Source organism: Lissotriton vulgaris, chromosome 2_1 (genome assembly GCF_964263255.1).
Source record: "Lissotriton vulgaris chromosome 2_1, aLisVul1.2, whole genome shotgun sequence".
NCBI lineage: Eukaryota > Metazoa > Chordata > Amphibia > Caudata > Salamandridae > Lissotriton > Lissotriton vulgaris.
Window position 1 is genome coordinate 1,383,927,513 of NC_141687.1, and position 24,222 is coordinate 1,383,951,734.

The 24,222-nt window shown below is 43.8% G+C and overlaps 1 protein-coding gene across 1 annotated transcript in view; it reads left to right on the forward strand.

Annotated features, from left to right (window-relative positions):
• LOC147732612 (contactin-associated protein-like 5) overlaps positions 1-24,222 on the forward strand; it is a 1,641,055-nt gene that overhangs the window by 225,949 nt on the left and 1,390,884 nt on the right. The gene's annotated exons all lie outside the window — the stretch shown is intronic.

Genomic DNA, 24,222 nt, shown 5'->3' on the forward strand with positions numbered 1-24,222 from the left:
GACTCCAAATCAGACTACCTGGTACACTCATGAAGTCTGCCTGTTAAATGTAAGATTTACAGGCAACCTGATCATGTCATGGACTGTATCAGGACAGAGGTCCAAAAGATGTTGGAGTTGGGAGTCATTGAGCCCTCAAAGTGCCCTTGGGCCAGTCTAGTAGTTCTGGTGCCTAAACCTCACACCCAAGATGGTAAGAGAGAGATGAGGTTTTGCGTCAATTACAGAGGCCTCAATGCTGTCACTGGGACAGATGCCCACCCAATACCAAGGGCAGATGAACTAATTGACAGATTGGCATCTGCCAAGTTTTTGAGTACATTTGACTTGACAGCTGGCTACTGGCAGATCAGACTAGCTGATGATGCAAATTCATAAAAAAGCATTTTCAAACCCAGGAGGACATTATCAATTTGTGGTAATGCCCTTTGGCTTGAAGAATGCACCTTCCACATTCCAAAGGTTGGTGAACCAAGTCCTCTCAGGTCTGGATGAATACTGTGCAGCTTCTCTTGATGATATTGCTGTCTTTAGCTCCACTTGGGAAGATCACCTGATCCACCTGAAGAGTGTTTTGGAGGCCCTGCAAAAGGCAAGCCTAACTAGCAAGGCTACCAAGTGCCAGATAGGGCAGAGCAAGGTTCTATACCTGGGCCACCTTGTAGGTGGAGGTCAGGTTCAACCATTGGAGAGCAAGATCCAGACCATAAAGGACTGGACTGCTCCCACCACCCAGACACAGGTCAGAACTATCTTAGGCCTGACTCAGTACTACAGGAAATTTGTCAAGGTGTATGGTTCCATAGTGACACCCCTTAATGACTTAAGTTCCAAGAAAATGCCAAAGAAAGTTCAGTGGACCGTAAGCTGTCAAAAGGCATTTGATTACCTGAAGTAGGCCATGTGCACTGCTCCTATTCTGCAAAGTCCAGACTACTCCAAAGAATTCATTGTTCAAACAGATGCTTCTGAGTTGGGTGTAGGTGCTGCTCTTTCACAACTGAATAAAGATGGTCAAGACCAGCCAGTAGCTTTTATTAGCAGACGGCTGACCCCTAGAAAGAAACGTTGGTTAGCTATTGAGAGGGAGGCCTTTGCTGTGGTTTGGGCACTGAAGAAGCTTAGGCCATACCTGTTTGGTACTCACTTCAGGATTCGGACAGACCATAAGCAGGGCCGGACTGGCCATAGTGGACACCGGGCGTTTCCCCGGTAGGCCGCTAGGGTGGGGCCGGTTTTGGGCCCCTGGGGGGCATTTTTCTGTTACCGGGGGTCGGCAATACTGGCCCCCCTGTAACAAACTCATCAGAAATCGGCCCTCGAAAACTGCTCAGCTGCACTCCCCTCACCTCGGGCCGAGCAGTTTGCCAGGGCCGGTTTCTGTTCCCAGTCCGGCCCTGACCATAAGCCCCTCTTGTGGCTAAATCAGATGAAGGGTGAAAATCCCAAACTGCTTAGGTGGTCCATTTCTCTACAGGGGATGGACTTTACAGTGGAACATAGACCTGGGACTGACCATATCAATGCAGATTGACTCTCCAGATATTTTCACTTAGAACATGAAGACTCAACTGGTCAAGGTTAGTTTAATGTCCCTGCATTTGGGGGGAGTGTAGGAGAGTAGGGTCTGCTTCCTATGGTCACCCCCACTTTTTGCTGTGATTTTCAGTTTTTTTTTACTTTAGTGTGGCTGTGGGCCTGCTAATCAGACCTACAGCCCAGCTGTTCTCTCTCTAAATTGATACCATGTACTTTAGGTACACACCAGATTGGGTATTGTGTCACCTTTGTGAGTAAGTAAGTAAGTAAGTAACGTTTGTACATGATTAATTACAATCTTTACAAAATTATAAAAACACCAATAGGAACATTTATAAAACCATTTGTACTTAAATTTATCGAATTAGATTAAATTAAAAATACGAGATTTGTTGAGATCAGTTCATGGTTATCCTCAGAGCCTTATAATGTTCGTCAAGCGCTGTTGAGTCTTTTTCTTGTTAAGTCAAAGAACTTCACGACCTGGCAATTCAATTTGGTGTTACTGGTGGTAAAGCACAGTTTGACTGCCTGCAGGTCTGAATGGCATGTAGTTTAAAGGATGGTCGTAGAAGATTGTACCTCAGGTCCTTTAGTCTAGGACAGATGCAAATCACATGGACGATGTCCTACTTGCCGATTTTGCACAGGCGACACTGTTGTGAAGGGTTATTTCTCTCCCAGGGAGGAAGGTGTGACAGTATAGGAATTACACCGAGGCGTAGTTTTAGGAACTTTTCTTTAACTTTTATTTTCATACTAATGTTGAGGTATGCTTCTGACTGTATTTTTCTATACTCACCCACCGTTATCCATACATGCGCTCTATTTGCTAGGTCCTTCTTGTCTTCAATCGCTGAAATAATACGTGCCAATTTTTTGGCTACTTTTTTGAAAGACAAGACATCTATTGATGTTTCCCAGATATCGATCAAGCCTAGAACTTCGAGTGATTCAAATAGATAGTCTCTGGACAAAGAGTTGCGATGCCTAATTAACTCTTCCCATACGTTAGAGCTTAAGGAGCCAGCCTCTGCAGTGCGAATCTTGTGCCATCTGGCTGCATACACACTCCGCCTTTCTAATGTTTGTTTGAGGATACCGAATTCTAGTCGAATCTGAGCAGGACAGACATATTTAGGGAGGTTAAAATAGCCTTATATGAGTTGGCTATGACTGTGTCCAGCAATGCGGCATCCTTCCCATGAAGTGATTCACTCCCGTATGTAAGAGTCGGTTGTAGTTTTGCACGCAGGATTTCAAGGAGAGGTTTGAGTGTGAGATCGGGAAGTTTTGCCTTTAATGATTTTAATGCCAAATAGGTCATTGTGGCCTTCCCTCGTAAGGAGTGAAGTTGTGCCCTAGACGTGTTATTTGAGTCCAAGATTACTCCCAGGTACTTGTATGTGGTTACCCGGTCGAGCTTTTGTCCATTCAGGTGCCAGCGAGGATTCCTTTTTTTCCTATAATTCACAGCCATGACCTTTGACTTATTGAAGTTTATTTGGAGGGCATTCTTTGCTGAGAAAGCGTGAGCTGCGTTCAAGAGGTGCTGAAGGCCCGTTGGTGTCCGACTTATCAGCACCAGATCATCTGAGTATAGCAGGTTGGAGAGGGTGATTTTCCCTAATTTAGGTGCATGATTGGGGCATTTGTTGAGTTCCCCAGGTAGATCGGCTAAAAAGAGGTTAAATAAAATGGGTGCTAGTAGGCACCCTTGTTTTAATCCTTTTGTTTTCCTGATAGGCTTCGAGAGGTGTGTACCTGCCACAAGTTTGATTTTAATCCAGGTGTTCGAGTGGAGCAGTATTAGCACGTCTAGGAGGCGTTTCGGTATTCCCCAATTGTCCAGTTTCTGCCAAAGTTTATTACGGTCCACATGATCGAATGCAGCAGTAGAGTCGATAAACGAGAGGAATAAAGATGACTTGATTTCTTTTGCTGCTCCCATCAGCAAGGACAGTGCCATGATGTTGGTTGTAGTCCCTTAGCCTTTGCAGAAACCTGTTTGGTTATTTGGGTTGATGGAGTTTTCAGTTGCCCATGATGTTAATTCCTCCAAGCTAATTCTTGCGAAATATTTTGCCTCCGTGACTAGTAAGGCGATGAGCCGATAGTTCTTTGGATGCCTCTTGCTACCATGTTTATAAATTGGGCTGATGATGACTGACCCTTGCCAGGACTCAGGAAGAGTCTGGGTAAGCCTTATACTATTGAATACTGGTGCTAGTGATGCGCTCCAAAATTCCACGTCTGATTTGTACAGCATAGGTGGTATGCCATTCGGCCCCAGTGCTCCGGTGGGTTTCCCCCTTGTTATTTGCCATCTGATGTCTGCTGGGAAAATTTTCTTAAGCCCTAGCTCGACAACCTTCGCGGGCTTTCATCCGTTTTTGATTTGTCAAGTTTAGGTGGGCTCATGGCCCTGTGTCCCCACATTTCGTGGGTTTTTATGTCCGTGTAGTGGTTGGATTTCCCGTCTGTTTTAGGCCTTCTGGCTTTTGTGCGGGATTTTTTGTAACAGCGTCTTCTGTGGTGTCATTGTTATTGAAATGTGTCAATAGGTATTTTGTCCATACCTCCTCTGATATGTGTGAATTTTAACCTACATGATCAGGATTCTGTATTCTTTTGACAATTTGCCAAAACCTGGAGCTGTTTTTCTGCTTCCCTTCATAGAGAAGTTTTACCCATAGGTCTTCGTTCTTTCGCTTCTGATTTTCCCATTTCATCCATTTTAGCTGTTTTTTTGCTTCCCGTAGAACAGCTTGCAGGCTGTGGTTTGTTTGGTCCTTTCGCATCCGTCTCAATGTTTGATTTATTAATCGTTTTTGTGTTTTCATTTCTGGGCATTAGTGTTTCCCATTTGAAGTCCCCTTCCCTTGACGTAAGTTATTGGGCAGAATTTTTTTCCATTTTCTCACTGATGGCATTAGTGAAATTTTGCCAGACATCCGACAGCTTGGTTAAGGAGCTGGCAGCTTGGGTGAAAAGGATTTTCGCTGTGGAGCTAATGGAGTCAATATTGCCGGCGTTACACCGTCACCGCTTTAGGTTTGAGCTGACTTCTGTGTCGAGGCCTGTAAGGGGTTCAGTTTCCAGTTGGGAGTTAGATCTTATTTCGGCCTCTTGAGGCAGGTGATCACTGAAGTCGCTCGTCCCTATTCTGAACGATGTTACCCAGCAAAACATGTTTAAAGATATGAACATGTAATCAAGGTGGGTGGATTGTTTGTTGGAGTGGAAGGTGGCTACTGGTGGGTCATCATCGACACAGCGACCATTTAGGGCCCTTAAGTTAAGGTGTTCCAGATGTCGAAGTAAGTTTTTTGAATGCTTTGTTGGTTTCTTATTTTTTGTTGGGCCTTGTGTCGGTACGCCCCATGCTGCAAATTCTAATATCCCTGCACCTCACTGAGGGGTTGATAAGTTCTTTCCCTTTTTGTCAATTGTCGACAGTCGTTGTGATGATTGTACGTTGAATTGACTTCCAGTTGTGGACGATTTTGGCAAAAGGTAGCTACTGTGATTTTGATTTTGTCCAGATCGAGGACTTTTTGTGTCACGGGGATACATCCTGGGCGAGCTGCCCTTAGCTTCCTTTAGTATTGAGTTAGTGCTTTTTTGTGCCAAGGGTCTGATAGGAGGTAAAAGAGGAGTTGGATAGCGGGGTCGCTTTTCAAGTCTCAGTTCTATCCCCCATTGCTGGAACGTTGCTTCTTCTTCCATGATTTTGTGTGCTGTCTCTAATGAGTCCCGGCAGAGAGGGCTGAAACATGTGGTCCATTTTTATTTCACAGAAATGCTAGTGCGTCCTGAAATCCAAATTTTTTCAATAGAATGCACATTTTTGAGCATTCCCTTATGGGAGTTACCCAAACCCAGACCTAATAAAGTTCATTTTCTGGTTATACGGGTATTTTTTAAAAGAACACTGTCCACGTCACTGGGTCACTACTGTTTTTAACCATGGGTAAGATCCTCCTGGTGGAGGCTGCATACCGAAACTAACCCTATGATTATGCACACACGTGTATGAAGAGGGGAGTACCAAGATATACTGCTACCGACGCTTCCCAACACGTGCATGAGGGTTTTTTACTGGAGACACTTTTGCTTTATCTCCTGCATACCCTGGTTCATGCAGGACAAGTGATCCTTCCAATTTGATTATTTGTCTCTAATGAGTGCCATGCTGCTTTTGTTATATCTGGGCGATGGGGCTCAATGTTTGACTGAAACTCTATTTGCAAGAGGTCAGTGGAGCTGATGTTTGCTAGATTTGTTAATGAGTGCAGGAGTCTTAATATATTTCCCCTATTCAATATGTAATTCCTACCTCGGGACGTGTATTCAGGAATAAAGAGAATTGATGTTGGGCTATTCAAATGCTGCGGTATCGTTGAGTCAGTTGATGGTCTCTTGTAGCCCTGTTGAATGGGTTGAGGAGAATGACTTGGGCATGCTGTGTCTAAGGCATTTGGATGCTCACTTTGATCATTGTCTATCCTCAAATTCCGGGTTATACTATTCAATTTACATATCGGTTGTTGAGGTGACTCCGTATTGATGGCCATGATGGTGTCTTCTCTTCCTATTATTGGAGCATTTTCAAATGGTGTTGATTCAGTATTAAAAGGATTGTGTGCTGATTGAGTTGGTTTAAATTGTAAAAGTTTCTGTTTACATTTTTTTGGTGCAAGTTTCCTAGTAACGGTGCTTGTCCGTTTTACGCACCGCGATGGAGACACTGATGGAGTACTTTCAGGGGGCTTGTGCAGGGGAGATAATTGTTCGTTGGCTATCGATGTCCGGGCATAGGTTGCTGCTAAAGGAGAAGAGCTCGATTGTGCTTCTATGTTTTGTCTTGCGTCTATTAGCATCCGATTCCTTACTTTCCTTTTTTTCTTTCTGCGGGTCTTACTAGAGGCCTGAATATTTGTTAAAGAAGGTTCAACTGTAGTCGCAGTAGTAATCGTTAACTCAGTTTCCAATAATCTGGGCGATGATGTTTGAACTGAGGGTTAAATGATAACTGAGCTCTGCTCAGCCAGCTGCTCGGTCACTAGGCCTGTTGGTGTCGCTGGAAGGTCTGGAGGTAAGTCAGAGGTTTGCGGAATCAGGGTTTGTAGAACTGTTAATTTTAGGTCACTTATCAAGTCCCCTAACATATTTGTTAAAGATGATCATTTATCTAAAATTGGATCACAAGATAGTGGTTGTGGTGGAATTGATTGAGCTGCAAAAACAGCGTCTTGACCCCTCCTTATGAGACCGTTTAGTTCCGAGATTTTCCAGTCGATTCCTGAGATAGAATCGGCCATTGTCTGTAAAACTGAAAGCTGTAAGTCCATTATTTGTGACTGGAATTCCAGGGCTGTGGACGAGTGTTGCAGGGTGTTTAAGATTGTTACCCATATGGATTCGGGGACTGGTTTTCCTAGGTTGCTACTCCTCTCAAGTCTAGGTGAAGCGTCAATGAGTGGTTTCCCGTCAGATGGTTTGAGGTTATAAGTAGCAACTAGTTATTCCCTCTCCTGTGCTGCTATAGAGGACATGTCATTGTTTAAAGAGTTATTTATGGATTGGGAATCGTTATACGGCAGTAAGGTGCAGCGTTGGGATGCCGTTTGCGCTGCTAGCCTATTATTGGTGTTGTCTGTTCAGTAATGCTACTCAAGTTTAGTTGGTGTGTCTTGGTTTGAGTCAAGGGTGTATTTGGCAGTTGGGGTGGTGGAATTCCACTTCCTTGCTCTTTGGTTGCCGTTGATGGTTCTGTTCGTGCGTCTCGGATTTCCTTCATTGAATTTGGCGAGCTGCTAACTAGTTGGGGAGGAGATAGATCTTCTCTTTTCTCCTCATTGTGAATCAGTACCTTGATTTCCATTAACACGACTTGATTTCTAAAGTGTGATGAACTGAGATTCCTAGGATGAGTCTCACCCTGATTCACTAGATGTGAGTGGATTGCTATCTCTGGGACTTGGCTTTCCTTGGTAAGCTCTAGTCTTTGGTGGAAATTTTTCTAGTAGACGCCATTTCCAGAATATTGAAATTGGTAGATTCATGGTCTGCTAGGAAAATGTGTGCTGCCGCTCTTCTTAATTCAGGCGATGTTGGTATTGGTATGGCAGCGGCAGCCTCGATGCTGGATGAGTAGCGGACTTCGGCTAGTCTGGGTGAGCCTACTTGGCTGCTATTTGTGCGGCTGCAATCAGGTTCGCTTTGTAAAAGCGGTGTTTGAAGACCTCTAATGTTCCCTGTCTTGGAGTAAATAACTGTCCCTGGGTCTTTAAGGAAGGAAAACTTTGTATAAATCTTAGGTTGGTGGGAACGTATCCTTTTCTTTGCTGGCATTCCGTCAATGGTTACAAGATTATCTGAGTCCGTTGGTGGAGACTTTAGTGCTGGGGGTAATAAAGTTTGTATGGATCTTTGTGGTTGCTGAAGGGCAGTAATTAGACAAGGTGATGCCGCAAGGACCTTGACTTGGTTGTTTTTAATTATCGATTTAATTGGAGTTGGATTTTGATTTGCTACTAATGTCGACGTTTCCATTACTGCCAAGGTTGAGCCTTCTTTATTATTTTTATTGCATGCGTTTTGGGCAGATTTCATGAGAGTTGTTTACATTTGGTGGAGATGTTGGCTCCAGTGTCCCCAGTTTCCTTTTCCGTGATTTAGATTTGGAGTTCGAGTTTGGTTTTGGTTGTGGCCTAACTCTGCCTGATCTCATCGCTCAGTTTTTTTTTCCTTTCCTTTTTCCTTTTTGCTTTCCTTATTGTGTTTTGTGCGCTGGTAGGTTCAAGAAGTAGACAGGCGAGGGTTTGTCCCTCTGTCGGAGCCCTGGTGGGGTCTGATTCAGGAGATTCTGCTTGAGCTTTGGTATTTTTTTTTTTTTTAAATTAAAATTGATGGTGATGGTAATCTGATTTGGTTGTAGTTGATAAATGACTGGATGGCTGAGTACGATCTACTAGATGCTGGCGGCCGCTGGCTGCTGGCCGATGTTAGGCCGATGTTAGGCTTAGGGCACGCAAAAGGGGCACAGGAAGGTTGCTGTGGTGGCCAGCGGTGCTCACGGGGAGGACCAGAGGTCAGCAGGACCTAGTCGCGCTGCCTTCCAGTCACTTCCCGGGCTCTTACTCAGCAGTTGCCTCTATCAGCAGCTGCGCTCGCACGCACCCTGTGTCTCCCTATGTCGCTCTGTGTCACCCTGTGTCACGGCCCCCCCTCCTGCCCTTGAGTCAAGCACAGCCTCACAACGCTCCACTTCACCTCCAGGTGCGTGAGTAATGGGGTTGGGACCGGGCGTGCAAACTCTTTCCCCCTCTCCTGATTGCAGGTATGGTTAGCCCAACGGGTCAAAGAGTGATTCCAGGGGTGGGCGGGAGAAACGGGAGAGACTGGAGAAACGGGTGAACGGGTGCACACCAAGCCGTTGGCCGTTCCCCTCCTCTCCCCTCTCCTGTTGAACAAATGCTGCTCAGATGTCGCGCAGGTTGTGCAGGTCGGACCCACTGCAAGTTGAGTTCAAGGAGGGGGGTCGGGAGATCGGGTGTTCACCAAGCCGCAATTTCCCGCTCTGCCCTGCTCGGGCCGGCGCAATCCGCACCACACCACACCACATCGCTTCTCTCCGCTCCGCCGCACTTCTGCTCCTCCGCTCTACAGCTCAGCGCTCTGCTCTCTGGACTGCGTACACTGCCACAGGTTCGTCGGGTTTCACTGCAGACCAAAAGGTCACCTTTGTGAGCCCCTGTATAGTGTACCATAGGTACCCAGGGCATAGGTGCATCCAAGGCCTACCAGGGGCTGCAGCATGTATTATGCCACCCCTGGCTGGCCCTCCAAACTGACACCACAAGCTGATAACTCAGCTTGGGTAAGGTGGTGTACTCACGCCTTACTTAGATATAGTATACCTATATCTACCTTTACATATAGACACATATACACCTATAAGTCACTCCTATGACAGGCCTCGACAATCCTGGAGGCAGAGTGCTTGGTTTTTTTGTGAGAGGGTGCCCTAGCATGAGCTGAGCACCTTTGCAGCTTTCGGAACCATCTCCTTATAGCTGTTCTATTATATAGCCATACCATATACTCTTAAGTGCATTATAATCCTTGCGGTTAATGCTAACTTTGGTTTGGCTTTATCAAAACATGTTGTGTATGGTGTCAAAAACTTTGGAATACTACCCCGCCAATTCTGGCGGCGGGGTAGTATTCCACCCTTCTAGAGGGAAAAGACATGTATGTTACTGCTATACCCGGTTAAAGTTGAACAGAGCCTCAGCGTCACAAAATGGATGCTGCTGCCACAGACACGAGTCTTACCACCTGGTGCTCGGGGAAACTCCAGCAAGGGCAGCCTCGACAATAGGTTTCCTGTCCAGGGAGGTGCCAGCACCTCCCCAGACTGGCGTTATGTGTATTGGGGCAGGGAGGGCTGCATTCAGTGAATGCATCTAGAAATTGCCTGGGGCACACAAGGTGCTCTATGCATAGCCCGGCCCGTTCAAACCAGTTGCTGCGGCACTCCAGCCCCAGCTCTGGTGCGAAACTGGACAAAGGGAAAGAGGTGTAACCACCCCCTTCTCAGGTCCACCCGTAGGAGGGACCTAGGCAGGTAATCCAGCCCCTTAACTTAGTATAAGTATAGGAGCTGTGTCCCCAGGACTTTAGATTATCCTGGAAAGAAACTTTGATACAGAACTCTTGGACCTGGGTTCAATCCATTGTTCTTTTGCCCACTACTCCACAGCAGTTTGGACCCAGCCATATGCAAATCAGTCTTGACTCTGTGCCCCTTGGGAACAGTCCAGACAGAACTGCCAGTCTAGGTCCTCCCTGGACCGTAAACAAGCATCCTGGCACCAGTTTCAGGGTATGCCAGACTTTTTCAGCCAGGCCAACTTGAATCCAGGGGCACAGTGAGCAAGGGACCCACATCTGGGCATACCCATCCCACTTAGGGCAAAAAGTGTTTTTATAGGACAGGTTTTGTAACTTTGATGTAAAAATAATTCAAACTTTCAAAATTCGATTTCCTGAACCCATCGGTGAGTAAGAGTATCTTAAATGTTCCTCATAATATAAGTATTTATCCACAGTAAAATAATAACTTGTTTTTTACGTTGTGCTTCATATCATACTACTGCACATCCTATGCAATGTAAGTAATTGATATTGATATTACTCAGTCTAATGTTGGACAACATTTATTATTCTTGAAAGAATGGAACGTTGAATCTGCCTTGAAATTATTCAAATTTGTGAGATTAAGATTAAGATGGCTCCAGCAAGAATTAACTCTAAATACCTCTTGCATGGTTCCTAGAAATCCTCTGCCTGTGACTGTCCGCTCCCATTTCCTGCAATGGTGCGCTACTCAATAAATGGCCATTTATAACTGGACATTCAAGCTGGCTACCATGTTGTCATAACTAGTACTCTATTTTCATTTTCCAGACACAAGATAAAAAATCCACAGGAACATGGAGTTTTTACCGGCAGAACTTAGACATTATTATCCTTGTGTTCAACAAGAGACTTGCAGCTTTCACATACAGGAAAAGTTCTTGATACACAGATTTCAGTTATTAAATCACAAATCAAACTAAAACGAACAGGACTCTAGCTCACATCTTGTAAAACTGGGTTTTGCTCTTGGGATACACATGTATGTAAATAGTATCCCATCTTTCACTACATAAATCGAAATGTTGGAATATTTGTACTCCTCTGCTCATCTCTGACCAAGTCACTACCACCAAAGGTTAACCGCATCGCTGCGGCGGTTATTTTTCCGCTACGCGTTTTTTTTCTAAAAGCCGCGTTAGACCATCCGCACACGACCACCGTGGCTGATGACGAGCTGAGCTCGTCGTCAGCATCGAAGGGGTTAAGGAGAACTCAACCGGCAAGTCTCCTCTTTACTGGACAGCAAGATTTTTTTATTTTTTTGCTTCAAACATCTGAGTCTTGTCCCAAAGCTCAAAAGAAACATTTTGGAGCGCAATCTTCATGAGCAGACGTAATCTGGAAGGTTAAGTCACTTAATACAACTGTGAGAAAGTCCCTCTTTTTGCATTATGACCCTCAGGTATTTTTTTGCTCACTAGTATTGCTGTTTTTTTATATTCTGCCAACGGGAACACTTCTGTCTGGTGTATATGCTCTGTCTCCTAAAACATGACAAAATAGACTACTCACTTGTTGGCATATTTGCCTTTGCACAATGGCCATAGTTTATGGTGCATCAAAATACGTCAGCATAGAAAGTTGAATGTTACATGTGGACCCCAGCACCTATTGTGCCCTCCGCTTCGCTGACAAGGAGAACTGGCTTCAAGTGTGCATGTGTGCAATTTCCTACAGTGAGTAGCCACCAAAAACTACTTTTGCTGTGTGGGTTGTTGTTAATCCTATGAGAAAATATAAAGTGCAATTAAAAACTGTTTTACTAACTTTAGTTCAGGATAAGTCACGGAAATTATTTCAGCACTTTTTTCAATATTTGCTAAATGGCAAAGTTAATTATTTGAGAAAGGATTAGAAGTAACTTTTAAAAAGTTAGACGTTGCCTGTTTGAAGCTCCACTAGTTAAATAAAATTATTCTGCCAGCAAATGCCCCATTTCAATACTTTCCCCTTATGAGGTGAGAAAGCGGCAACAGAGTTTGAACTATGGCATCGGCCTCTGCGAAGGAAGTGATGAGGGTGAAAGTTCCAGGACTTTGATAAACAGAAATCAGCCAGGGTGAGGACTGTCAATTCACTGTTAGGTGTAAAGTAGATTTGGGGAAGAAAAGGGGGAAGAAGCACTTTGATCCCTGGCCAACTGTAGCCAGCTTTGCACAAGCCTAGTGGGAGGGGAAGCTGTTCCCAGAACCAGTTCATTGTTGTTGAGGTGGAGGGGACTGCGTATTTCTCTGTACCTTCCCCTGACTAGTACACCAGCCACGTCAAAGGACAGAAGGGTTCTAGCATTTAGAATTCTACTAAGAATAGTAGGATGTGGGATAGTTTGTAGTAATTACACAGGATGCAATCAAATGTGGGAATGTTTACCCTTAAGAACATTTTTCTTATTGGTTGGGGAGTGTTCAGAAGCCACCTCAGCTCACTTTCTATTGGATCCTGCAAAAGGTTCCCCTCACCGAGCTCACAAGATCACATCTAGGCCTAGAGAGGAACATAAAAGTACTCAACCTATTTTCTATGACTAGTGTGGAGACCAGAGGAGCTGAACATGTAGTCTGGACTGGGAAGTGTACTCCAAGGGTCAGTTTCAAGGTAGGGGCTGCGTACACCCCCGAAGATGTGCCATGAAGGCTTCATTAATTTCCTGTTGGGTATATACGATTTGACCCAACTGGTTCCTCATGGCCACGATAGGCTGGATCGAGGTCTCAGACCCTATCAAGCAAGCCAATAGATGGCCAGCTTTGTTGCCCTCCACATACCATCTGCGCCTCCTAATATTACGGGGTTGTTTCTCTAGTTGATCCCATAATTCAGGTATCTTTTTGAGTTGTCAGTCCCATTCTCCTCACAATTCAGGCTTACTGGACAGTTGTTTCTCCAGAATCACCAAAGTTGTCTCTTGGAGAGTTAGGTCCCCCTCCAATGTTCAGTGAATGCCGACTGTGGTAGCCAAGGATGCTCCACTCAGCACCACTATCATGGCAACACACTCAGAAGCCCTGCTGCCTGCACATTTCTAGTTGTTGTCAAAGTATTTTGTAAGGATTTCCAGCAGTGTGGCCTGAAACACCTGGTCCATGAACATGTTTGGATCAACCTCTTAAGCCGCACCCTAGATGTCTGGTGTTCCAGGGAATACGTAATCAGGAGCGAGGAAGGGTCGGCTATATACCCAGACAAGTATTGGGGGTCCAGGACCCTGTATGCACTGGCTGAAGAGTCAACAAAAAAATCTGGACAGATGTAGGTGTTCACTGCTGGTGTAAAGCAAGAATAGGCAAGACTGGTTGGATGTCGCAAGCGCCAAATACCAACTAGGACTAGGGATGCTTGTGCTTGTGGAAGCGCAGTGGACATGCAAGGTTTAGTACCCAGTCAGGTAGGGGATCTGTAACGCTTGCGGTTGAGGGTACAATTAAAATCACCTGCCATGATAACCTCCACCATTGCAGGGACCTGGGCAGCCCCCAACACAGAGCCCATAAAGGCACTGTCATCAATATTAGGGTTATATAAGTTGATAAAGTATATTTAATGTGCATCAAGCTTGCCTTCTACTATTGCAATCCTACCCTCTTTGTCCAACATGGCCCTTGTGTGTTTAAGAAGGACCCCTGGGCTACCTATATCAAGGCTCCTCGAGCGTACACAGAATGGGAGGTGGCATAGACCTGTCCCTTCCACCTCTTTTTTAAACATTTAAGACAATTGCCCTACAAATGTGTCTCTTGGAGAAAGGCCACTGCTATGGTATATCGTCAAAGGAATGTGTGTACCCTCTTGACTTCGCTGGATTATTTAGATCTCGGACATTCCAGGTCAGCATTTTATATTTCATACCTAATCCTGCCATGTATAGAAGGGGGGGTGTTTACCTTCCACACCGGATGTATGACGTCACAACGCATACTTTTACAACACATACCTTTAAAACGCATTTTTTACAACGCAACATCCATTACAACACATGCCATTACAACAAATTTGTTAAAACTACCTTTATAACGCATTCCATTACATCACATACTAACTTTACAACGCATACCATTACAACGCATAACATTACATTGTATGTAAGGTAAGTATTGGATAGTGTAGGGGTAAAAATTACTATTCTAACTGCAGGGGGGTGCAACAGTAGGGTAAGTGTTGGATAGTGTATGAGTAAAAGTAACTATTCTAACTCCAGGGGGTGCAATAGTAGGGTAAGTGTTGGATAGGGTAGGGGTAAAAATTACTATTCTACCTCCAGGGGGTGCAACAGTAGGGTAAGTGTTGGATAGTGTAAGGGTACTATGTGTTGTAATGGTATGCGTTGTAATGGTATGCGTTGTAATGACATGCGTTGTAGTGGTATGCGTTGTAGTGTCATGCGTTGTAATGGCTGCGTTGTAATGGCATGCGTTGTAATGGATGTTGCGTTGTAAAAGTTTCGTTGTAATGGTAGTGCGTTGTAAAAGTTGCGTTCTAAAGGTTGTTTCCCTCCATACCCAGTAACGAGGCTCAGAATGTAGCACTCTGCACACATCATCTATGAAAGCTTTTCCCAGAAACGATTGCGACCTAAATAACAATTTGCTCTGTTTCTTGAGCTTTTGGCGACGGCCCTTAGACAAGACCTGGAGATTTGGCTACCACTTCCTGGCGTCCCAAAACGAAAATTATCTGCCGATTATATAATTCTCTATTTAGCGGGTACAGCTCACAATGTCTATAACACCTTCTGTAGAATACAATATTTTTCGGATATTGGAGGCTATGAAATTATGAGAAATCTGAGGTGCTTTTATATCACTACCTACCCTCAAATCTCCCTATGGATCTGCAACAGAACTTGTTGACAACTCGCCCCATAAGATTTCTGGGTATTTTGTTTCACATGATTTTTTAGACTTGTTCAAATTATATTGCACTGTTGTCCTTAGCAAAACACGTGCAGTATTAACTAGCTGCACAATTTATCTTCGTCCATCAACGGAGGAGTAGCGATAGTCAAAATGTCGATTTATCCTTTATTTGCTTTTGTTTTTTCAAATATAATGATCTTAGTCAGGCAACTTTTCTTTACGGAGATCGATCAAATGGTACACTATTTCTCATGGCAAGGGACGAAACCCAGCACTAAACTATCTATGCTTCAGCTATCAGTTGAGGTTGTTGGTCTGATGCTTCCCTACATGCGGAAACATGTTCAAGCAGCCTTTCTTGATTGGTTGAATCGGGCAGCCGCAGGAAGCCTCTCTTTGAGTTGCTTTTATCCACAGAAAATGTTCGTTGAATATGGAGGTCAGCTACCAGCTTTTCTAAAAATCCCGAAGCTGCCCAAACGCTCCCGATATAAGTTCTCGCAAGCAATAACAAAAAGGTTCATGTGATTTCAAAAAGAACATCAGTTTCCTTTGATGCATCTCTTGATTCCTTTGAAAGAATGTGGGCTAATAGGCTTATCTCTGCAGAAAAGTACTTTCAAGAAATAGGGCAAGGCAGTGTATTACATTCGTGTCAAATTTTTATTAGCAGGGCAGATACAAATCTGTGAGCAGTTAGCAGCAGACAATGCTAATATTTCATTTGATCCTACATTTTCCTATCTTCAAAAGCACCATCGTCTTCCGGAATCCAGACGTCCAGCATAGCTAAAGAACACATCAGTAGAGCACATTTCCTGAATAAACTGATAGGGCTAGGAAATTAAATGTAATGTTTGTATCTCCACGAATCATTGTTTTTCCTCAATTTCAACATTATATTGATGGGAGAATGGACGTTGCTAGTTGGGGTAGATTCAATCAAATAGCCAATAAGGCCGTGCGTGGGGGCAATTTGAGGCATGTGCCCTTTTACTTAAAATGGGCTTTAAATTATACACCATGGGCCTCATTTATGAAAAGTGACGCATCGCTGCGTGAAAACAGCGATGCGTCCCTTTTCACTGCGCTCTCCTTGCGACACCAATGATGCGTCATATTTAATGTATGACGCATCATGTCGCAATGACTTACAGATACGTCAGTATTTCTGACGCATCTGAAAGCGCAAAAGTGACGCATTGCTGGAGTGTGTCACAAAAGTGACGCAACTCCAGCAATGCGTCCTTTCACATGGGGAAAGCCCCATGTGAAAGGGCTTGCATCAGTCTTACGCCTGCTGTGAGGCAGGCGCAAGATTTTGACGCAACAGCATCCTAAAAGTGACGCAGTGAAATCTCATAGATTTCACTGCGTCACTATTACGAGGCTTTTTGCGGGGGAACGCCCCCTCTGCATACATTATACCTGACGCAGGTATAATGTGGCGCAGGGGTTTAAAAAGTGACGCATCTACTTAGATGCGTCACTTTTTAAATATGGCGCAACAAGGCGCATTTTGCACGCCGCTGGTGCGTCACAAAAAGTGACGCACCGGCGGCGCAAAACTGACGCAAGGCCTCATAAATAAGGGCCTTGACTTACAGGGGGCTTTATTTGGGCTTCCTTTCTCCAACTTCTTCCAAAAGTTGCAGCAGCAACAATACTTCTCTATTGGGTCATTAGTAGCTAAATCATTAATGCTACAAAGGTGGAAATCCCTGATTCTGCCGCTATGTGAAATCTGGGTAAAGTAAAATGGATCATGTTAGGAATCGGGAGAAACTGTATGCCCCAAGGGTAGGTGCACTGAAGAAAGAGCCAAGGGAATTTGGGATTCCCCCAAGGAGGAGCTATACGTGGATCGGACTTGCAGTTTCCCTGACTATCAGCCAGGCCATGGTAAAGGACCAAAAGCTTAACCCCTTTGCAGTCCCAACATCTAGTGTGTTAGAGATTTTGCTGTCGAACTGTGTCGAATAAGGGCACAAACAAGACACCTATTCAGAGGAGAACCAGAAACAGCACCGGTGAACTAACAAGCTTTAGTGAGGTAGCTAGCATAATCAACTGCTTGAAAACTGGTGTGCCCCAGGCCTGAATGGCTTACTGGAAAGCCTATCCAAATGTGCCACTAACAGTTTGACAAGGTTGTTGACTCCGCTTTTCTACTTCGCCTTTCAATCGGCTGCTATCCGTGATGCCTGGAGAGGGTCCACCCTTTGCCCTATATATAAAAAGGGGGATCAGACACTGGCCTCATGCTATTGTCTGGTTGCACTTTTGGAAGTAAAAGCCCAAGCCTAGCTAGTGTCCTGTTGGATCAGCTAGAGGCCTGCATACTAGAGGAGGATAGCCTGTTGTTTTCAATCAGGCTTCCAGGCCAGGGCATCAACAGTGGAGAACATCCTAGCATTATCCTCCCTGAGACACCAAGCTCTTCAAAATAATCAATTACCTCTGACCACTATCCAATGGATTTGAAAGACCACAGCTGGAGGAAGATCCTTCTTCTACCTCTCTGTGAAGACCTAGAACTCCCTACCTCTGCACCTCAGGCAACAACCATCGCTGCTAAAATTCACTAAGGACCTCGAGACCTGGCTATTCGAGTGAATCGCAGACCCCCCCCCCCCCCCACTGAGCATCCTGAGACCCTCATGGGTGAGTAGTCACACATTATAAGATCACTGATTGATTGATTTACCTCTCTTCTGCTTCTTCATAGATTACAGTGGAGCATTTACGAGGGCTGACCAGGCAACTCTATCGAAGAATCTAGATGATAGGGCAAACCTCCAATGCTGCAAAGAGTTGTAGTCTCCTTATACATGGAGACATGGGTTTTGGATTAAACTGGCCTCAGCATGGTTACATGCAAAATTGACACCAAATGTGGATTAAAGTAGGTCTGCATTTTGGCCCTCTTTCTGCTTAATCTTTACATGGCTTATTTATGGAAATCATTGGATTCCATTTGCATGGTCACTACCAAGCTAGGAAACAACAAACAAAACAGTATGCAGATGATATTGTAATCATGGATCACACCACAACCGGAATACAATGGGCATTGGACGCACTGAACAAATGTTAATGGGGCCAATTATGTCTAGGTTAATCAAAACAAAACTAAACAAAAGTCTTGATTTCTGGAAGGTAAAGGAGCAAAAGGATTGTGACTTGGCGCTTGGGCAGCAAGGTAAACAGAATATCGAGGAAGTATACTTATCTAGGTGTCTGGTTGAGTGAAAATTGTACAGTAGCGGCTCAAGTAATAGAACTCAAAAGGAAAGCTGCTGCAATTACATATGGATTTGGCCAACTGAATTGATAATGGAGCTGTGCTTCGGCAGCCCCTATTTGAAGAGTAATGATGGTGAGCCTACTTCTAGCTATACAGTATGGCCACCACAATTACTTAGGTGTTCTGGATTCAACTTTGGAGGAAAATCATCGTAGATCATATTAAAACTTTCCAGCAACCGCGATACGCACTTTGATCAAGATTCAGGTTAGAATCTGAACTAGTGAATCAATCACTAGACTGTAATTCCCCCTTGCTGAAATTTTACATAAGTACCAGGAAGGCCCAGATGAACTCTTTAAAAGCCCATCTGAAATACATTTTTGAAATTCCTAGTAATCCTTGGTCAAACCAAATAAGAAGTGCCATTTAAACCTTATGAATTGAAGAAGCAGCCCTCCACGATGGAGTTGCTTCATACTCCGTCTGGAAAAATAACAATCAATCAGCAAACTGTTGGCGACCTCCATGGAACAAGACCTACTATTGGCAGATAACTCAGTGCTGATTCAGCCCCTGAATGACACCTACCTCATTCAGAAGCTGCAACCTTATTTTTTGGGAATCCATAAACACAGAAACATGGAAACAGATATTGTATATGCGATTACAAGCACTCCTAATAAACGGCAAACCCACTACCAAATGGAGTTCTGATGATAATCAAAGATTGGGAGTCCGATTAAATTATATACCCCAGGAAAATTACATTCTAACAAATTAACTAGGAAACCTGCAATTGGCCCTAGTAAGGCACCAGTGAAACCTGCCCATGAAATCAGTGCATATAACCTTACTGTCACAAGGTCTGATAAAACTGAATGCTACTTTGCTGAACTTTTTGGCAATCTGGAACATATGATTTTAATAGCCCTTAATGCTTTGGTAACTTGGATTTTTGCCCTGGAGCATTTATTGGGAAATCTTCAAGGGTCTGTAGTCAATATTCATGTCACATATCAAGAATTTCCTCTGTAAACCACCGCCAAGCACTAACAGTTGCATCGTTGAAGCCGGAGATGCCATCCCCAATAATCCTCTTATGGGCACTTCGGAACGTACTGAGCCCCTTTCGTCCCAGGTAACCTATAAATCCCCATTGCCTCCATATGCTGGCATTTGCTTCCTTCACCCAACACTTTCATGATCAAATAATGGTGACCCTTTTTTCCCGTCCGGCCGACCAGTAAGATTGAGCCCAATAACCGCACAATGGTACCTCCTCACACATTACAAAAAGCTTCCCGGGTAGATCACCCCTGTACTAATGACAGTCAGATACCCCAGAAGCCACCCCCTATGTTCACATAATGGTGGACATCCCCCCTTTAAGGGAGGATATTCAGGAAAATCACAACCAACTCAGGAACAAAGTAGTTCATTGGCTGGCAACCAGGATGACTGCACACCAGCCTCTGTTCCAGACTTTGGCAGAGGAGATTATCATGATTCACAGGGTGGGTTGGATTGGCCCTTCTCAGAAGATGATTCCAAGTGACTGTATAACAGTTAATTTTAACAAAGCCATGCAGGCAGGCTTTATCCTCCACACTTTGGGGGGTCAAAGGTTCTCCTAAGGATCAAATATCAGTGCTCCCTCTTGTTTTTTTTAAAACCCACAGCACATCTCTAGGATACCTGGTAGGGGAGTCCCACACTTTAATCAGAAAAGGCTGCCAGACGGATCGACCAATCACCCATGCCATAGTAGCACTGCATCTATCCAACTTAGTAAAGGTTTTTCTTCTCTTAGTCAACTGGAAGATCTTGATTGACTGATCTCAGTCCCCATTGTAGAGGACCAGGATAAGGCCTATGTGACAAATAGATTTGGGACTCTTAGGGTTCTCAGCTAGAACATAGCCGGGGTTCGGAGCAAGTTACAAGATACTGGATGGCTGAGCATGTTGGAAAAATCTGATATTATTTTTTTGAAGGAAACATGGGATGCTAAGGGATGTCTACATTTGAATTGCTTCACTTCCCATACAGAACAAGCAAACCTTTTTTAGAGTTGGCATGCTTGTGGTGGCTTAATCACAGTAGTAAATTTGGGCCTCAATTGTAAAGTAGTTGCTTTGAAATCTAATTTGAAGGCTTTTTTGGACAATCTTATATATTTTACAAACAAGTGTGGATTGCTTCTCATCAACAGTTATAATGCAGCTATATCTAGATATGAATTGGATGCTGTTACCAGTCTTAAAGCTTTTATAGAAGATTTTATCATTCTGAACCTCCAATTAGTGTGATTATGTTAGCCGGGGATTCGAATTTACATCCATGGTATTCCTGCCTTGATAATATCAGCCCAGAGTTTGATCATTCACCCATCAATCAAGTGTATCTCAAGCACACACATCAAGGTGATTCTGTTAATAGTTTAATTACTTAGTTTAACCTGATCAACCTAATGGACCCTAATCATGAGGACTTAATCAAGAGAATACCTATGTTTAAAGGGGGAGGTAATAGTTCTAACATAGATTATATCTTCATGTCTTTTTGTTTATCCTTAGTCTTTGTAGGGTTTAAAGTTATATGGCATAATTTAAACATTCATAATCCCTTAAGGGCTAATTTTCGCTGAGACAAAAAGCCTATTATTATAGCACCTCTATATAAGGAGTCAATTTCTCGGACCCATCAGGGATGAAGAGTCCGGTGGGCCTCTATTGTCCCCTCAGACTTTGTCCATAACTTGGTTTCTACTTGGAATGCTGATTTTCATTTGTGTCTCCCAGAAGAGGAGCCGGCACAACATATTATGATGTCCTTAAATATCTGCAAGCTTATTAAAGCTGCTCTCTGTAAAGTTGGTGCACCTCCGATTATCCAACTAGTTAGATGGTTTGATAACAAGTTCTCCCAGGCTCATAAGGATCTGGGGAATCTCCTGCATGAAACACACCGGTGACAAGACAAGTTTGAAAGAGCCTTGGCAATCTATAGCATGAGACCCAGCTTAAGGAGGAGGGCTGGGATAATCTTTTGACTGCGAATATGCAGCTTGACAGTGCTGCCTTTTGGAGAGTAGTAAACTGTCCTCTTTTCCATAGCGAACAACTCTCTAACCAGGCATCCACTATCACACCACCAGCATGGGTTGAATATTTTAAGGCCATTTATAATCACGAGAAAGAGGTTAGTGAACTGAAGGGTAATAGGGATGGTCACACATTTATTTTCCACGTGCCCGAGGTTATTGTAGTCATTTCCCTCCTTCCCCCCTATAAAGCTCCTGGCCTGATGGTGTGCCATGGGACCTTTTTAAATCCTACATTGAGCTGTGGGCCCCTTTAATAACCTTTAATAACTCAGCAGTCAATGGCCCGCTCCCATTGACTTGCTCTCAATCAGTCAAAGTTCCTGTTTTTAAAATGGGGAAAAAGGGCAATAGGGTGAACCCCTCTTGTTCAGGCTCATATTTCTGATTTATTCAGAGGTGAATATTATCGGCCGTTTTTCTTTGGACCGCCTCTCATTTGGGGCTGAGATGTAAGGCATTTTGTCTGACCTTCAATATTTGTTTAGGCCAGGGCAGGGCACCATTGAGCAAAATTTGAACCTCTATTTACTGATTTTCAGGTAAACTAAAGTAAACTAAAGTCAAGAAGAGGGCAATCCATTTGGCTTTCATGGACTTCAGTTCTGCCTTTGACAGAGTTAATTTCTCCAGACTGTGGGCTATGATGGGTCAGATGTGAGTAGAGCCCCCATTAATTAATTTTCTGCATGACGTACATGAGGACCATTCAGCTTGTGTCAGATATGGGCCTAATAGTGAATGCACGCAGCACTTAAAACTGCAGTGTGGGGTCGCCCAGGGTTGTATTTTAGCGCCTGTTTAATACATTTGCAGATTAATTATACAAGACTGTTTGAACATGGATATGCCTTCCTTGATTCCTTGGTTGGCTTTTATGTCCCTTAATAGGACATTTTTAGGGGGACCTGAACTATATACCAATTCTAGTAGCATAGGTAAATCCAACTTCAGATGGGTTACTGAAGTATTTATAGACACAATGGCAGCTGATCGCGAGGACATTGTACTATCCAAACATTCGGTGAGAAACTAGATGATAGTGAAAACTGGGAGTGGCCATGAACCCTATCAGTCCTGGAACTTGCCCTGCCATCAGCAACGTCTATTGACATGTTTTAGGCTATATTTATTTTAGCGAATAGTGTCTTTCAATTACTGCTGTTTTAAGGACTCCATGATGGCTTTATAGGATTACTATAATGTTTCAGTTAATGACACCTTACAAATTGTCTTGATTTGTGTGAAATGTAATCATTTGGGATTTAAATGTATACGACCCGTCTTAAAGCATATGAATTTTACCTAAGTTAGACCTGCACTATTTTATTTACAGTTTTAAACACACCTACAGTGTGCTTTTTTCTCTCAAGTTATCCTTCTGGGGTTTTAAGCCTAGTGTAATTTTTAACCTATGTTGATGATGATTTTGTGCTCCATTTTATACTGTGTTTGTCTTTTATGATTTTATTTTTAAAATCGAATAAAGAATATATTGATTGAGTGATTGACATGTGAAGACCACTATGGGGATTATAGGTGGTTGTTAAACAGTAGACAACTATTAGGTGTAATGCTTTGTGAAGCAGTTATGTTTTTCCACAAGACTTTCGGTTTATTCTTCATATTTGTTACTCTGGACACTTTGAACAATGTTCAAAATTGTTTTCACTCTACAAATAAGTACCTTGGGAGAAAGAGAAGGTGAGAGCCTCCAGTGTACTGCCCATTGTCAGACTTTCAGACCATGGAAGAAAGGGATGTTATTCAGAAGTTTAATTTGAATAGACAAACAATACAGGATTTACGGCATCAGTTGGAGCCTGATCTCCTTCCTCAAAACACTAATTCCACATGAAACCCCGCTATTGTGAGACTTATGGTAGTATTTTGTTTTCTGGCAACATTTTCCCTTCAATACCCGTGGCTATATCTGGCGGTATGTCACAACCAATGTTCAGTAGTATAATACAAGACATGCTTTCAGCAAGGATGAGACACATTTACAGCTGCATCCAGTCCCAGACGTGGAGATTTAGCCAAGGTGAAGGTTGACTTCTATGGATTTGGTTGCATCCCACATGTGGTTGGAGCCTTTGATGGCACCCACATTGCCTTGGTGCCTCTGCAAGCCAGGGACCACATTTACCATAAGAGGAAGCACTTCCATTCTATCAACATGCAAACAAGTTGTCTGCTTACCGGATTTGTATATCTCCAACGTCTGTGCCCGGTTCCCAGGATTAGCACATGATTCCTTCGTACTGCGGGACAGCATCATACATCAGCTCATGTCAAAACTACTACTGTTGAAGGGCTGGCTTGTTGGTAAGTTTGATATGTCCTAACTTTGTGGGGGTGATGTCAGGCAGTATGATCCGTGAGTGTGTAACTTATTGTTGCACCTATGTTTGTCTTCCATCTAGGGTACTCAGCATCTCCCAACCGTCTATGGTTGCTGGTACCACTGAGGAATCCAACTACACCAGGACAAATCCACTTCAATGATGCCCTTGGAAGAATAGAGCAGCCAATGGAGTGGGCTTTTGGACTCCTGAAGCCAGATGAAGACGTCTGGACAAGACTGGGGGAGCCCTCGTCTATTGACCCAGGAAGGTGTGTCAAATCATGTGGCCTTGATTTGGTCTGTTTTAGGTTCCTTGCCTATGTCATCTTCATTTGAACATTTCAGAGTTGTGACATTAGCGGGTATATGATGCTGTTTGGAGGTGTAAAGTGGACATGGATTGTTACTCGGATTGTCAGTC